This window comes from Ceratotherium simum, chromosome 6, assembly GCF_057802395.1.
Source record: "Ceratotherium simum simum isolate JZ-2026a chromosome 6, ASM5780239v1, whole genome shotgun sequence".
Classification (NCBI taxonomy): domain Eukaryota; kingdom Metazoa; phylum Chordata; class Mammalia; order Perissodactyla; family Rhinocerotidae; genus Ceratotherium; species Ceratotherium simum.
In genome coordinates, this window is record NC_141905.1 from 2,640,764 (window position 1) to 2,656,758 (window position 15,995).

The window sequence follows — 15,995 nt, forward strand, 5'->3', positions numbered from 1 at the left end:
TGTCATGAAAGCTCAAAGAAACTCAATATGTATGTTGAATAGGGGATATATAGTATACATTCTGCATATGGAGGATTGTGTAGATTAAGTAGATGTTCAGTGGATGAGGATGTTTGAAAGGCAGCGTTAAGGAAATCACTGTTTCATTTGTGGGTATGTCTTTTATTACAGACATCTGGATTATCTTGAACGTTTCTGAATAATTACATAGTTTTATTGAGAATTTGTATCTATAACACTCTGAAATTTATTTGACGTTCCAAAACATCAACTGAGATGATTCCAGTCATTTTAATAGGTGTCTATAATTTAGGGATGCTTTTCTGCTGGTTGCAAGTAGCCAAAAGATGGCTACAGTAGCCTAAATAAGTAGAGATTTGTTTGTCTTAATAAGTCCAGAGCTTTGTGGCTGATGATGTTATTCCAGTAGCTTCTATACATCAAGATTAATGCTTATTTTAAACTCTTGGACTTGATTAAATTTTTTTCCTTATGATCACAAAACAATATCTGCTTCTATAGTGATCATCTTTACATTCCAGGAAGAAGGAAAGGCAAGAGGCAAAGATGCTTTCTAGGTAATGTGTCTCATTTTGTCAGGAAAGCAAAATGTTTTTGGAATTCTTATGCAGAGAGTTTTTTTTTTTTAATGTATCCTTGGCCAGAGTCAATATTTCACAATGCAGGGAAGCAGAATTTGCCATCCCAAAATGTGTCTCTTTGGCTTGATTATTTTTAAGAACAAAAGACTCAGGAAAAAACTTTGACCTTCCCCCTAACTGTCTAAAAGAATTTAAGATAAAAGGCTTGTCCTCAGGACAGGCCATCACCATAGATGATGCTGGGTATGATAGACTGAGAGGATCCTTGCTAAGCCCATTTTTATCAAAGTTCTCTCTCTCTGGTCATATTGTCTATAGATGGCCCAGCAAACATCTGTTCACCAAACCTTTGCTTTTCCATCTCCACGTGAATTGCCTTCCTCCCCTTTGACGTCCCAAACCACCACCCCCAACATCCTCCTTTGTCTTTAGCTGAGGATGGTATTTAAGGTGGTGGCTTTGGCCATTTTGATGAGTTACTCAGTTTTCCTGGGTTTCTCCCATGTATACATGTTATTAAACTTATTTGATTTTCTCCTGTTATTCTGTCTCAGGTCAATTTAATTCTTAGCCCAGCCAGAAGAACCTAGAAGGGGAGAGGAATATTTCTTCCTCCCCTACAACATGGACACCTCTAGGTGGAATGGTTCTTGGTGGAAGAGGGTCATAGATAATAAAGTAACACAAAGCATCAGATTGTTAAGTCAGACTCATGTGAATGATAAATCTTACCCCATGTAGTTTTATTAGTAATTTCAACAATACAGACAATCAAGCTCAGAAGAAGCATATAGAGGTCTAGGAAATCAAGATAACTCCTCAAGTTTTTTTTTTTTCCCTGCATTGGGTACACACTTACTGGTCAAGAATAGATAAAGTCTCTAATTTAAATAACAGCAGTAGAAAGCATTTAGTCTATGAATCATCTCTATTTTATACCCTGGCTTTGTGACATTGTCCAGAGAGGCATGACTCATAAGTCCATAAATAATGATTCGTTTTCTTCTTCCTCCCTTTTTTCTCCTTTTTCTTCTATTATAAACATTCCTTAAATGTCCTTATTTTTAGTGCCATGGAATAGATTTTGACTCCTGGAGGCCCTGTGTACAGAAGAGCAGAACACTCTCACCTTCCAGTGCTATACCAGACAGCGCTCATGGCCAGTTTTTTCAGAAGTTGGTGGCAGGTCCTTCTTCCCAGTCTTTCTTAGTCTGGAAGCTCCACTGAAACCTGTCTACTGTGGGTCACCCTGCTGGTATTTGAAACACCGGTGGCATAGCTTTCAGCATCACAACAACACGCAGCTGCCACAATATGACAACTGACAGATGGGTGGTGTGGTTCCCTAAAGGGGAGATGAACCTGGGCCATGCCAGTGAGAGTGCCAAATATTAACCACTAGGCCAGCAGGGTCATCAACCCTTAAATGAGACATCCTTATTCAACAGATAAGTGCCACTTTCCTAACAAATGTTATTAGTCTGTTTGCTCATAGGTCCAGTTATTGTGCTGTCAAGGCTATTAGACTGTGTCACCTGTCTTTCTTTTCCTTTGCCTAGGAGTCTCCCCCTGGTAAAGGGAGTAAATAGATTATAGGCTTTAACTTCTTCCTCTTCAGACACCGTTTCACACACAGAGACAATAAGCTAACTATATCGACTGATATGAAAGCTCTCTACAGCATTTTTTCCAGTGGAGCAGCTATTTATAAAATAACCAATTTGGACTCAATATGATTTTTTTTCAGTGATATTTGGGTTGAACAAAAAGAACACTACCCATGAGGATTAACTTTCTCTCTAAGGCTTGTCTTATCCTTATACTTTGCCCCTTTCCTATCATTATTAACTACAAAAAATAATTCATTTTGCTAGCAGCTCAGTTGAAGGATTTTTGTTTTCTCCTTTAAAAGGCTATTTACTTATAATTAATAAATTTTTTCATTCAGGCAATAAATATTTATTGGGCACCTATATATATGAGGAAATGTGCTAAATGCTAAAAACCAGGTGGTTAAGGCAACAACTGTAGTCTTAGCTCCTCAAGGACCTTATAGTCTAGTAGAGGAGTGATCAGAACATAATCATGAATCTCTATCAGGTCCATAAGAAAAACAAATGGTATAATATCAGAGCCTAATGGTGGTGTCCTCTGAGGGAAGGGGCCAAGAAAGTTTCCTTTAAGGGGTTTCTTTAAAGCCAAGATATATAGGATGAAAAGAGGTAGCCATGAGAAAGGCAATCCATGTCAGGAGAGTGGAAAAAAATACTGATTTATCATCCTAGGCACTTTTCTTATTTCATCCATATAATGACTGCAAATCAAGTATAATGTTCCCATCTTGCAGGTGAATAATCAGAGTTTAAATAATTGGCCAATGTCAGTTGCTTAGCTGTTCAAGGTTGGATTCAAGCTCATCCACATATAGTGGATCCAGAACTCTTTGCATTTCCACAGGGAATGTTTCTGCAGGCCGTTGTCAGCAGGGTTTCTGAGCTCAGTGCCCTTCAAAGTTTCCTTCTTCTTGCTGCCCATTGGCTGGAACACGCAGCCTTTTTAATGCCTATTTCTAGAGACCCTTAAATTAAAGTTTGAGACTTTAAAATGGTATAGCCTGTTTGAATTTTTGGTTGAAATTTCTATGCAATTTCAGCTCACTTTACTGTCTTCAAAAAGTTGCTGCATTGGGATTAATATTTTGAGGATTTTTGTGAAACATTCCAAACTCATAACCTGTATTAGCAGCAACATGGAGCCAGTGAAATGAGCAGAATTTGGGGTATCTTGTTGCATGAAATATCTTATTACCGTATGTATATCCCAGGAGCCTCACAGAGTTCCAGACACAGAGAAGGTACTCAATTTCTGTAATATGAAACCCTTTTTATTTCCGAAACTATTCAGAAACAGTGTATCATTCTAGATTAATACTGTATTTAAACTTCAGACTTGTTCACTTATTCATTAAACAAGCATTTTTTATTTACTATATGAATCCATTCTACTTCATATAGACATCATTATAAGAAAATTAACATGTATTTGTTCAAATGGAAATATTGACATGATTATACAAAATCTCTGCTCAAAATCTCTTCCTGGCACTTAGAATAAAACATTGCATATTGGATCCTGGTGGCAGAGGACTGGCCTTCATCAATTATTAGCTATTTTCCCTTGGATTTGCAATGACACTCAGCCTTAGTCTTCTTATCTGTAACTTGGGAACTTAATAGTTATTTGTTGGATAAATGGTTTCTATTTTTGGAACTGTCATTTTACTGTCCCTGTTATCTTAGGTAGTAGGGTTATCACCTATGATATGTGAATATTTCTTGCGGATAAAGTTAAATATGTGTTTGGAGTTTTCTTATCAATGATCTATTACCTTAAGCATCTCATTTAACAGTCTTATTTATAAATCGTCACAATGATAATAGGTAATATTTTTGATACTTACTTGTGCTCAATGCTAAGTGTGCAATATTCCCTTGAGCCTCACAACTAACTTTTGAGTTATGCTTTATTCTTTCACAGATGAGGAAACAGAAGCAAAGGAATTGAAGCTAGGCTGGAGGATTCATATTCATCTGCTTTAGCTATTTATAGCTAAAGTATATTTAGTATTTATACTACCTCAGCATCATATTAAGCTTCCAAGCTGCTGGTATTAGATTGGCCTTTTCCACTGTGGTATTTTAATAAAGAGTGTTTATGGGATAACTTCTGAAACTACTATACATGTGTGTTTGGAGGGTGTGTACATATTAATACTAGAGCCTTGACAATTGCCCAAAGGTCCTGAAGCCCTGGTTTGCATATCTTCCTCAGAAACTTCAACATGTGACTGCATATGAAGGAGGTGGGATTTACATGCATATTTTTTGCCCTGTTTAGCTAAAATCGTAAACAGATTCACCCCCTAATCTCTCAAGAAAGGCTGTCCTTCACTTACCAATGGAGTCTAGTTCGAGCTCCAACGACTGTGTAGTCTCCAATCTGGGCCACTAGACGTATAATATGTACTCAATATGGATAAATTGTCTTCTCCCTCCAAAAACATACCCACTCTCTCTCCCGCTGCACCTGCCCGTTCTTATTTTGAAGATCACCGGAACATTTACTCTCATTTCCCATGCCGCCTGTAAGGCAGGGAGAAGGTTCATGTTATGAGAAGAGCTAATAAATGACCTGGCAGTGCTTTGCCGTCACAGATTGCTAAAACTGTATTACCCTACAATTACAGGCCAGAGACTGCAGAGTGTGGGCAGTTCTTATTATACAATCATGATTCTGCACACTTCAATCACTGCCCTTCTCACCTCTTTCTATCTAGACTAAATCATTCTAATTGGTTTGCTCTCTTGTCATGTGCAAGCTTTGCCTCATCGCTGACAATCTCTGTCCCTTTTCCATCACGTTAATAAGGTTATTCACTTACTTAAAGAAGAGAAACATCTGGGTCAGGATTTGGGCCTAGATTAACATACTTTCATTTCTTTTTTTTGCATCCTGGAAGGAGCTCTCTCTTCATGTTAAAGAAGTCTAAGGGTGGAATGGGACAAATAGGGTTCAGGCATGTGAAGCATCATCCTTCAAGGTATGAGCACATGGTAAGGTATTGGGTGTCCCCACTTCTGGCTGACAGGGCTCATAACAGTTTCTATTTTCCCTTCTAGGTAAGGGAAATATAGAGGCAAGTAAGGGCTCTGTAAATAATCTTCAATCCAGAAACTTAATTCTGAATTCTAAACGTCTGTCATGTGAGTCTACCCTCAACTGTTTGGGCAGGCACTACCTCCATTTTAATGGAATGTTAGAGAGGAGAAGTGACTGAATTATGAAAAGTTCTTCTGATCCAAGGGGTCTCTTTAGCAAATCATTTGTTTTTTGTTTTTGTTTTTTTCTGTTACAGTGCCACTCTTTACAATTAAAAATCAGTTGATTAATTCAGAACTCTGCTGGAATTTACGTTTTGGGCCAGATGTTTTTAAAACCAAATATATTGGACAGATTTCAAAGGTAAATTGTATAAAAGTTTGTGTCACTCTTTGAACGTAGAAACGAAAGTTTGAAGAAAGGTAACCATTACAGTTCATTAAATAAGAGATTGATGGTAAAATGAAAGAATGAAGCAGAGTGTAAAAATCTGCACAGTGTTAGGAATTAATTTAATGTAGTATTATAGTAATTTCCACAAGCTACTAAATACTCTGTATATTAAATACTAAAAGTTATTAAATATTATTCATCTGTATATTAAATGCTATTATATATCTATATTCTGCATATAGTAAACCCTGTTCTTTCCATGACCTATCTATAATCAAAACTCAGCACGTACCTGTCTGAGAGATGAACTTGTTTCAGAGCCAGAGTAAGTGGCTCCAGAAGGTAATGTGTTCCCCGGAACTATTCACACCAAAAAGAGGGGCACATAGTGAGAAAGAACCAAAAAGGGACTTTAGATTAGACAGCTTTTATTTTTTTTTAGACCAGTGTCGAATTTTCTGTGTTCCCACACGGTCCAGGCCTTCTGAATAATAGAAATTGACAGGATATAAAGATACAGAATATCTTTTCTCCCCAACTGTTATTTTCTCAGATTCTAAGGGGAGTAAATGCAGAGACACTTGTCTCTTTTCCTCCAGAGCTATTTTTTTCCCATTCTAAGGGTAATAAGATTTAGAGATGCCTTTTTTATCTCCCCTGAGACAATTACTTACATTCTGGGGTAGAGACCTTTCTCTACTCCCCAAGAATTTGTTTACATTCCATTGTAAAAGATAGGGGTTCTCTGTCTCAGGAGGGAGAATGGCAGGTATGCCAGCAGCTCTGTCTACAGAGAGTTTTTAAATTTTGGAATTCCTCTCCTGTGGTGCAAATCCCGCTGCGTGTGCAGGTGGCATCTAGCTCCCACTGCATCATCTCATGGAATTTGAGGTGTGGGAAATTACTTTATTTACTCTGTGTGTAAGTAAAAAGACATGTTCCCTACACTAGAGATCTTGTGTGTGTATATGTATGACATTTAGTATGCTCACAATGTGAGTGCAAACATCATCACTATCTAGTTCTAGAACATTTTTTATTTTATTTTTTTTAGGGGGTTATTTTTGTGTGTGTGTGTGAGGAAGATCAGCCCTGAGCTAACATCCGTGCCAATCCTCCTCTTTTTGCTGAGGAAGACCAGCTCTGAGCTAACATCTATTGCCAATCCCCCTCCTTTTTTTCCCCAAAGCCCCAGTAGGTAGTTGTATGTCACAGCTGCACATCCTTCTAGTTGCTGTATGTGGAACACAGCCTCAGCACGGCCAGAGAAGCGGTGCGTAGGTGTGCGCCCAGGATCCGAACCCGGGCCGCCAGTAACTGAGCGCGCGCACTTAACCGCTAAGCCACGGGGCTGGCCCCTAGAACATTTTAATCACCCAAAAGCAAACCCTGTATCCATTAAACAGTCACTCTCGATTTCTACCTCTCTGTAACCCCTGGCAACCACCAACCTGATACCTGTCTCTATGGGTTTGTCTAATCTGGATATTTCATATAAGTGGAATCGTACAAGATGTGTTCTTTTGTGTCTGGGTTCTTTGATTTAGCGTAGTTTATTCAAGGTTCATCCACGTTAGAGCTCATATGAGTATTTCATTCCTTTTTATGGCCACACAATTTCAGTGTATGGAAATACCCAGTGTTGATTATCCATCCATCAGCTGACAGACATTTGGGTTGTTTTCATCTTTCAGCTTTAGCTAATAGTCTTGCTATGAATATTAGTGCACAGTTTTAGTTTAAACACTTGTTTTCAATTTTTGGGGGTAAATACCCAAGAATGGAATTACTGTGTCATATGATAATTCTATGCTTAACTATTTGAGGAATCACCAAACTGTTTTCTACAGCAGCTGTACCATTTTACATTCCCACTAGCAATTTATGAGGCTTCCCATTACTCAATATCCTGGCCAACACTTGTTATTAAATCTTTTAAAAATTATTATTATGGCCATCCTAGTGGATTTGAAGTGGTATCCCATTGTAGTTTTCATTTGCATTTCTCTAGTGACTAATGATGTTACCACCTTTTCATGTGCTTGTTGGCCACTTGTACATATTCTTTGGAGAAATGTCTATTGGAGGCCTTTGCCTATTTTTTTTTCTCTTGGTTTGTCTTTATGTTGTTGAATTATTAGAATTCTTTGTATTTGGGATACTAGAGCCTTATCGAATACATGATTTGCATATACTGTCTCCCATTCTGTGGGTTGTCTTTTTGCTGTCTTGATAATGACCTTTAAGGCACAAAATTTTTTCTTCTGATGAAGTCCAATTTATCTATTTTCTTCATCTGTTGTTTGTGCTTTTGGTATCATATTTAAGAAACCATTGCTAAATCCAAGGTCATAAAGAATAATCAGATGACTTTTAATGGGCTTTTTTGTCTTCATGTTTTCTCTCCAGTTCTGTTTGTATTTTCCGAAGCAGAAACAATCACCAAAGCAGATATAGATGATACTGAGGCAGAAAGCTCACAGGGTCACACAGAATGCCCAAGGATTGGCCAGTAATCTGAGATAAAATTATCCTATCAATACTATGTCAGATTGTTTCCGGAGGAAACACACGCCAAATTCACTTTGTAATTGGCCCCTGTTTGACTCCTGCAGCTGTCTTCTTCAACTTTTATACCATTACGTTATGTTGCCTTCCATTCTCCCTTGAGTACCTAAGAGTTAGAACACAGCTTTCTTCCTGGACAGGATTCCCCCCACCCCCACCCCCACTTTTCCTGCCTTCTTTCAGTTCTGAGAAGCTGGATGGGAAAATCAAGACGGAAACTACAAGTCTTCTTTGACTGCTCCTGCTTCTTCACACCTGAGCTTCATTCTCGTCTCTCAAGAACTGCTGAGTCAAAAGTACCTTCCAAGACACCACCCTAACCCTGTCCAGGGGAGAGAGAATGTGAAGCTACAGGCCTAATAAATTAAAGCCTAAAATGCCCACTCCTCCCCCAAAAAAGTCTAACAAAAAGCAGGTAGCACTCTTTTCATTTATTCATTCACTCATTCATTCATTTGACTCTCTATTTATTCATTCAGTTAGTAGTAGCTAGAGGCACTTAACTGGTTTATTCTCCTTGACTCTTGTGTCTTTCAATCTGTTTACACTGGAATGGTCTTTTCCAAATACAAATTGGGTCATGCTATATTCATTATGTCCCACCCACACTCCCCAATTCCCTTGATGAAAAACATCTAATGACATTCTTCTTAACCTGATCTACAAGACCTGACAATATGCTCTCATTCTGGTACTTCTAAGTGCACTTATATTAGAATTTTTATCATATTACACATCCATTGGTAACTTAGAGCACAGTGAGGTTGCAGAGGATACAGGTACAAATAAGCATTCTCTTTGGCATCAATATCCACATATGTAAAATTGGCATTGTATTCTATATCAAACATATCCAAAAGTTTTTATCTAAATGAAATACAATTCTAAATAGAGAACATCTCAAATGCTACAAAGATATATATATATATATATATATATATATATATATATATATATATATATAAAACCATTACCATATATATAACCACATATTTATATAATGATAATATGATATAAAGCATATTGTTTCAAGAAGATTAATCAAAAAGTTATTGACTCACACTGAAAAGATGCCTTATATCTATGACCCAAACCACTTTATATCAAATATAATTTATATGCAAAATTAAAAATAAATAATAAAATTGTTTATTTTTCTCTCAATCCCAGAGATGGCTAATGTATCATCTTGAGCCAATTCTGTTGGATTGGTATTGCCTGACTGAAGTACTTTACTGGGAAGCATTATGATAGTAATTTGTTAGTAATTTGATAGTAATTTGTTTAGGAGTGACTATCATGGGTGCAGAAGAGTGGCAGCATAAGTATTTATAATCCCTAGCTATCTCTTATCCTGCAAGTTATTTGAAATTAGAAAACTTCTCATTTATTTCTCATTCTCAGCATGTACAGACACACTGTAGGTGCCAAGAGCTTAGTCAATTTTGTCAAATGAACTAGTGAATGAATGATTAAATGAATGAATGAATAACATGCTAAATCAAGAACAGCCTCTCTTTGTAATCAATATATATATTTTTTGGTTGTACATGAGATTAAATAAGCAAATGAAGCATAGCAATTCATGCAACCCAGGGCTGCTCCAACTTTAGCAGTCATCAGAATGTCCCGGAGGGTTTGTTCAAACAGATTGCTGGGCCCCAGCCCCAGAGAGCCTGATACAGTAGGTTTTTGGTGAGGGCCTGAGAATTTGCATTTCTAACAAGTTCCCAGGTGCTGCTGCTGCTGATCCTGCTCCCAGCACACTGTGAGAACCATTGAGGTAACAAACGGTCCATAGATGAGTGAGACAGGAGGACAGCTGGCTCCAGGAGGTCAAGTTGTTTCGTGAAGACACAACTGCACTTGATTCATCTTTGACTCTGCTTTCTTCTGTAGTAAACTCATCTTCAGACAAAGATTTCCAGAAGCATCTCAGCTCATATAGCCATTACAGCTACAGAAGAGGAGGCCCTCCTTCCTGATGGTTCAAGGAGGCTGACTCTAATTTGTTCTGTTCAGGTCAAATGTTCACCTCCTGTGACTGAGATCCCCATAAGATGAAAGAGGACCAATGCTTCAGAAGGAAACTAAGTGTTTTTGGGTGAAAAGTGAGATACCGGCTGCCCCCTGCTTCCCTCTGACAATGAGCACTTCAAAGCCCATGTGTGGGGCAATTACCTTAACCATCCATGTCAGTGCAGCGCTAAGCACTTACTCCAAGGCTCCTCTCTCCGCAGAGCAGAGCTCACCACTTCCCATTTCCTCCTGTTCTCATGTTTCTCCATCACGGATCTGCAAGTGGTCCCAGTTCTCACAAGGAAAACCTGTCATAACAAGATCTAAACAGTCAGGAAGATATGCATTAGAAACACTTAGAATGATTTTAGTCAAATTAAAATGAGAAATATAAAAATTTCATTTAGTTTCCCAGAACCAGGATGACTCAGATAAATGCTATCAAAGTGGTTAATAGAAAATTTCTTAAAGTGCTTTGCTTCCTTATATAAAAATTAATAAGTGAGAGCACAATAAGAACATTTATATTTTATGGACCTCAAATTACTTTTGAGGAAATAAGTGTTAGATAAATCTATGTAATTATTATAAGGCAGTCCACCTTTTATCTTAAGATGGATGTTAAATATTCTCTTTCCTTATAATTATACCTGCCATTGCAATAGTGGATAATATCATAGACATATCTATGAGTGCACAATTCTCTGACTAGTCGAACTGGGTATAATAATGTTCACACATGTTGGTCCCCTCTTCAAATATACCTTCAATTCCTTTACCCTGACAGAGAAGGGGGAGAAATAGTATGGCTTGTTGATGTTGAAACTTCTGGATTCCTGCAACTTCTGAAGATTCCAAATTCTCTCCCTTACCTGGGGGATTTTGGGTTTCCTATGTTTTCCCTGCATGGCTTTGCTGCTGATGAGGACAGTCTTCCTTCTGCCCCTTAGGGTTCTCCTGGCTTTTTCTTCTTTTTTTCTCAGCTGCTATTTGCATTACCTCCCTCAGAACAATTTGTGTCTCTCCAGGTACTATTGGGAGTTTATTCCTCATGGAAAACTATAACCACATCAAACAATCTTTGAAATATAGGGATCTTCAGTGAGTAGAGAATTTTACAGCGTCTAGTGAGGAGGCTGGTATGATCGTCTACTTTCTCATCAGAGGGCATGTTCCTGATCCTACATCGCCCTTATGTGTCCCATCTCCTCCAGCGACCTGCCCAAGATTGTGGGAGATTTCACTTCTAATTTTGGAACATCATGAGTCCACTCTAGCTTTCTTTTCAGATTCTTAAAGATTCTCTGAGGAATAATAATAAAGGTAGCCTACCTTCTTTATTCATTTACCTGTGGCTGGTTTAATGCCTGTACATATATAAACCCCTTTCATCTTCCCAACAACCGTGTGTGGTGACTGTAATTATTAGCCTCATTTTCCAAGGAGGTAAATTAGACTGAGAGAAATTACACAACTGTCCCAGTGACAGAAGGTGTAAGCGGAGGAATGGAAAGTCAAAACCATGCAGTCTCTGTCTAAGTCTATGTGACTCTAGTAATTAAGGGAGGCTTAACTGCTCTAATGGCCCCCAAAATGTGTAGCGATGAAAACACTAAGTATTATTTTTTCCTTTAACAAAGGCAGGGTTTTTCTTGTTGGTGGGGTGCTCTCCACTTCCTGATGACTGAGGGAACCAGTAGCCTTCATCTGGCAGGACTTATCATCATCTCTATCCAGTTGGTAGAGGGGAAAGAACATGAAGGAGCACAAGTGGGAAGTTTTCATGGGCCGGGCAAAGTCACTGCCACTCCCTCTCCACTGTCCAAACCTCAGTGACTTGGCCACATCTAACTGCAAAGGAGGATGGGAAGTGTAGTCCAGGTGCATGCAGAGAAGAGGCATAGCTAGCAGTCTATCATAGTGACCTCCTGAGATCCTGTATATTCCAAAATGTGTAAAAAAAAATTGAGCCCCACTGATAAAAAAAAAAAATAAATAAAACTTACAAGGAGGCTGTGACTATATAGTACAGTACATGACACATATGCTGATTAATAAATATTTATTGAATAAATGAAGGAATACAACTCTCTCTACCTACCTCTGAAATCATACAGGATTGTATATCATTTCCATGTTGGCTCTATTTTTACTTTTGAAATCAGTAATATTTTAATATCTCTGATTAGACAATGTGTCCATGAATGTCTTATGAAATGCAAATTTAGGATATTAGTACAATATAGTGGTTCACATGGGTGACAAATTAGGCTTCTTAAAACAATACCCTATCTTACGTTTTTTTAACTTCAAATACCCAGAGAATAAAAAACACGTATTTGGGGGGTGATTTGTTTCTTCATTAAGAGATATGTTATGTTGCAAAACGTAATAAGAATTTGATTTATGTGGTGCAACATTACATAAGTTAAGCACACGTTATGTAACATATTTTTTTCTCTGTGCAGTGGTCTTTCTCTTTAAAAAGCTCTTAGCTTGCTGTAATAAAAGAATATTATGATTTCATAGGCAACTGCCTAAGAAAGAAATTTAATTAACATGAGTAATTTCAAAATTCATTTAAGATCTTGCAATGAAATATTTTATGGAGAGTTAAGGTAGTAAATTATTGATTGGCTAATCAAATTCTCAATTACTGACTAACGGATAAGTTGTCATCTCTCCAATAAGAGATAGTCTCTGAATGCAGTTGCCCAGGGTAACTGACTCTCTCAGCATCCATCACACTCCTTACAAATAAGGGACTTAAATCGCCGCTCTGTGTTTCCATTCATAGCGCCACCTCACAATCACACCCACCCTGGATCAGGCTCCTTATCATGGATATCTAACATGCCTGGAATGTCAGCAAGAGACCATCAACAATTGCAAAGACTCTGAGACTAATTTCCAAGAGGGGGTTGTTTTTCTGTCTCAGTCCCAACCACGTGTATAGTATGACAGGCTCAGCTCAACCAAACCTTGAATTTGTAGACTCTAAGCTCATAGACTATTGGGAATCCCCTTCCTTCTAGTGAGAAAAGTCTGGTATCAGCCTGCTCCATTTATGCCCAGTGTCTGGTGAGTCTACAGTTACAATCTTTTTATCTTGTAATTGATTGTAGGTTAAAAAAATTTTTTTTAAAGGAAGAACCAAGTCTTGAAAATAACAAAAGAGCAACAATTCAAGTCCATGTTTTAGAGAACCAGTCATGATAATTCCACTCTTTTAACAGCCTAAGTGCTTGTTCATCCAAGTTCTACACTTATTGATTCAACAAATATTTATCACATGTCATTTTTAATGACATCTGCCTTCACAGAATTTGATACAGGACATAAAGGCAAGCATATAATTTTTATTTATATATTTATTAAAATTAATTTAATATGGGACAGGCCTGGTGGCATAGCAGTTAAGTGCACACACTCCGCTTTGGTGGCCCAGGGTTCACAGGTTTGGATCCCGGGCGCGGACCGATGCACTTCTTGTCAAGCTATGCTGTGGCAGTGTCCCATATAAAGTAGAGGAAGATGGGCACAGATGTTAGCTCAGGGCCAATCTTCCTTGGCAAAAAAAAGAGGAGGATTGGCATGGGATGTTGGCTCAGGACTGATCTTCCTCACATACACACAAAAAATCAATTTAATAAATTATTTAATAAAAGGGAATAAATCATTTGAGAGATGAGTAGAGGGAAATAGGGAACAATGATAATAATAATTAAAAAAAGAAGTAATAGAACTAAGTTTTAGAAAGAGTCAAAGACGTCTTTCTGACAAAAGTAATATTTCAAGGGCCAGCCTAGTGGCGTAGGGGTTAAGTTCACACGCTCTGCTTCGGCAGCCCGGGGTTTACAGGTTCAGATCCCAGGTGCGGACCAACACACCACTTATCAAGCCATGCTGTGGTGGCGTCCCATACAAAGCAGAGGAAGATGGGCATGGATGTTAGCCCAAGGCCAATCTTCCTCAGCAAAAAGAGGAGGATTGACAACAGAGGTTAGGTGGGGGCTAATCTTCCTCACAAAACAAGGAAAAAAAAAACGGTGATATTTCAGAGGAGAACTGAACATACAGAAAGAGCATGGGGAAGAATATTTTAGGTCAGGATTTCCAAAACTTTACTTATATGCCTACCAACCTCATGACTTTTGCCATATTTGCAAACATCCAATAATATTATTTACAGAATACTTATTTTTGATCAATTCATTTTTAAAATTAAAATTGTTTTAAAAGACAAGTTTAGATTATTTCCTTAAAAAGAAAATCAAAACATGTATTATAAGCAGAAAGTATCTCTGAAAATAAGTACATTGACACAAAGCATATAATTAAATCTTAATTACTGCCTCCTGCAGAAAGTTCTGGGCCTGACCTTCCCTTTCCCAAGTAAAGGGGGACATTAGCAATCTTTTTTTTTTTTCAGTGAGGAAGATTGGCCCTGAGCTAACGTCTGTGCCAATCTTCCCCTATTTTGTATGTGGGATGCTGCCACTGCACGGCTTGATGAGAGGTGTGTAGGTCCATGCCCAGGATCTGAACCTGCTAACCTTGCGCTGCCAAAGCAGAGTGCTCGAACTTAACCACTTCACCACTGGGCCGGCCCGGGGATATTAGCAATCTTAATGTTAAGCAAACAAACAAATAAATTCACTTAGTATGGAAGTGAGACTTTCTCACTGATGTAATCTACTCATAAGATAAAGAACTTTTCTTATACTGCTATGCAATGATATTCAAAACTCTGAATATCAGTCTAAAACGGTTTCTTCTACCACTTGCAGTACATGTCTCACGTCTACGGAGACATGGACCTGGGCATAGGGGAGAGCAGGGGTTAGGGTCCAAAGGCAGGATGGAAAAAGAAACATTTGAGAGACTGGAATCATAGATTATAACTTGAATATGATTAGGGAGGAGCAAAATGCTAAAACTGGAGATAGAGATGTAAAAGGTGGTCTGTCTAAGCTATATTCAGATACCTCTTGAGGGTCCCTGGTGCGCAGAGCAACACACTTCTGGGTAAGAAGATGGTTGTGACTGGAGTAGGGATCCATTTTTCCAGTGCTTCTCAATGTCCCCATCACCATTATTCTTGCTTTGGTCATGCCATGGGCCTTTGATTAATGAGCATAACTTTTGTAATCCATTTATCATGTGGTGAATGCTCAAGTTAAGTATGCAGAGTTAATGTATTTTAAGCCTGTTCCTAGGCAAAGAAGAAATATTAGCATCAAATCACTGAAAAATGAGTGGTCTCATTTAAGCCCAAATTGTGAACATCAATAAGAAGACATATCCTTTCAAGAGCAAAATGCTCACAATACTAACTCCTTCTAAATCAATTAAAAGTGGGTATTTTAAAGAATAGTATTAACAAGGAAAGTGAGTTAAGATCTGAAAATAATTATTTTAACAATACGGAATGTTTATGATTTATGTATATTCAAGAGTCTTGAGGAAAATACTGAGACAACTTTTATCCCTGTTTGAGCTAAGAATTTCCTCCTCGGAACAAGGAGCCTTGGACTTATGTGAGGAGAATTCTGCTACTTTGGCTCTTGTGAATAGTTGCGTCCCATCTGGAAGGTCAATAGTACAAAAGAGACCTGTCATCTTCAGTTTATGCCCATGAGCAGTTATGTGTTATGGAATGCCTAAGCTTACACTCACAAGCCATACTTAGTGTAAAGCACACTCGATAAACAGGAACTAGCTTTTTCACAAAGTATGTGGTAAAGCTCTGAG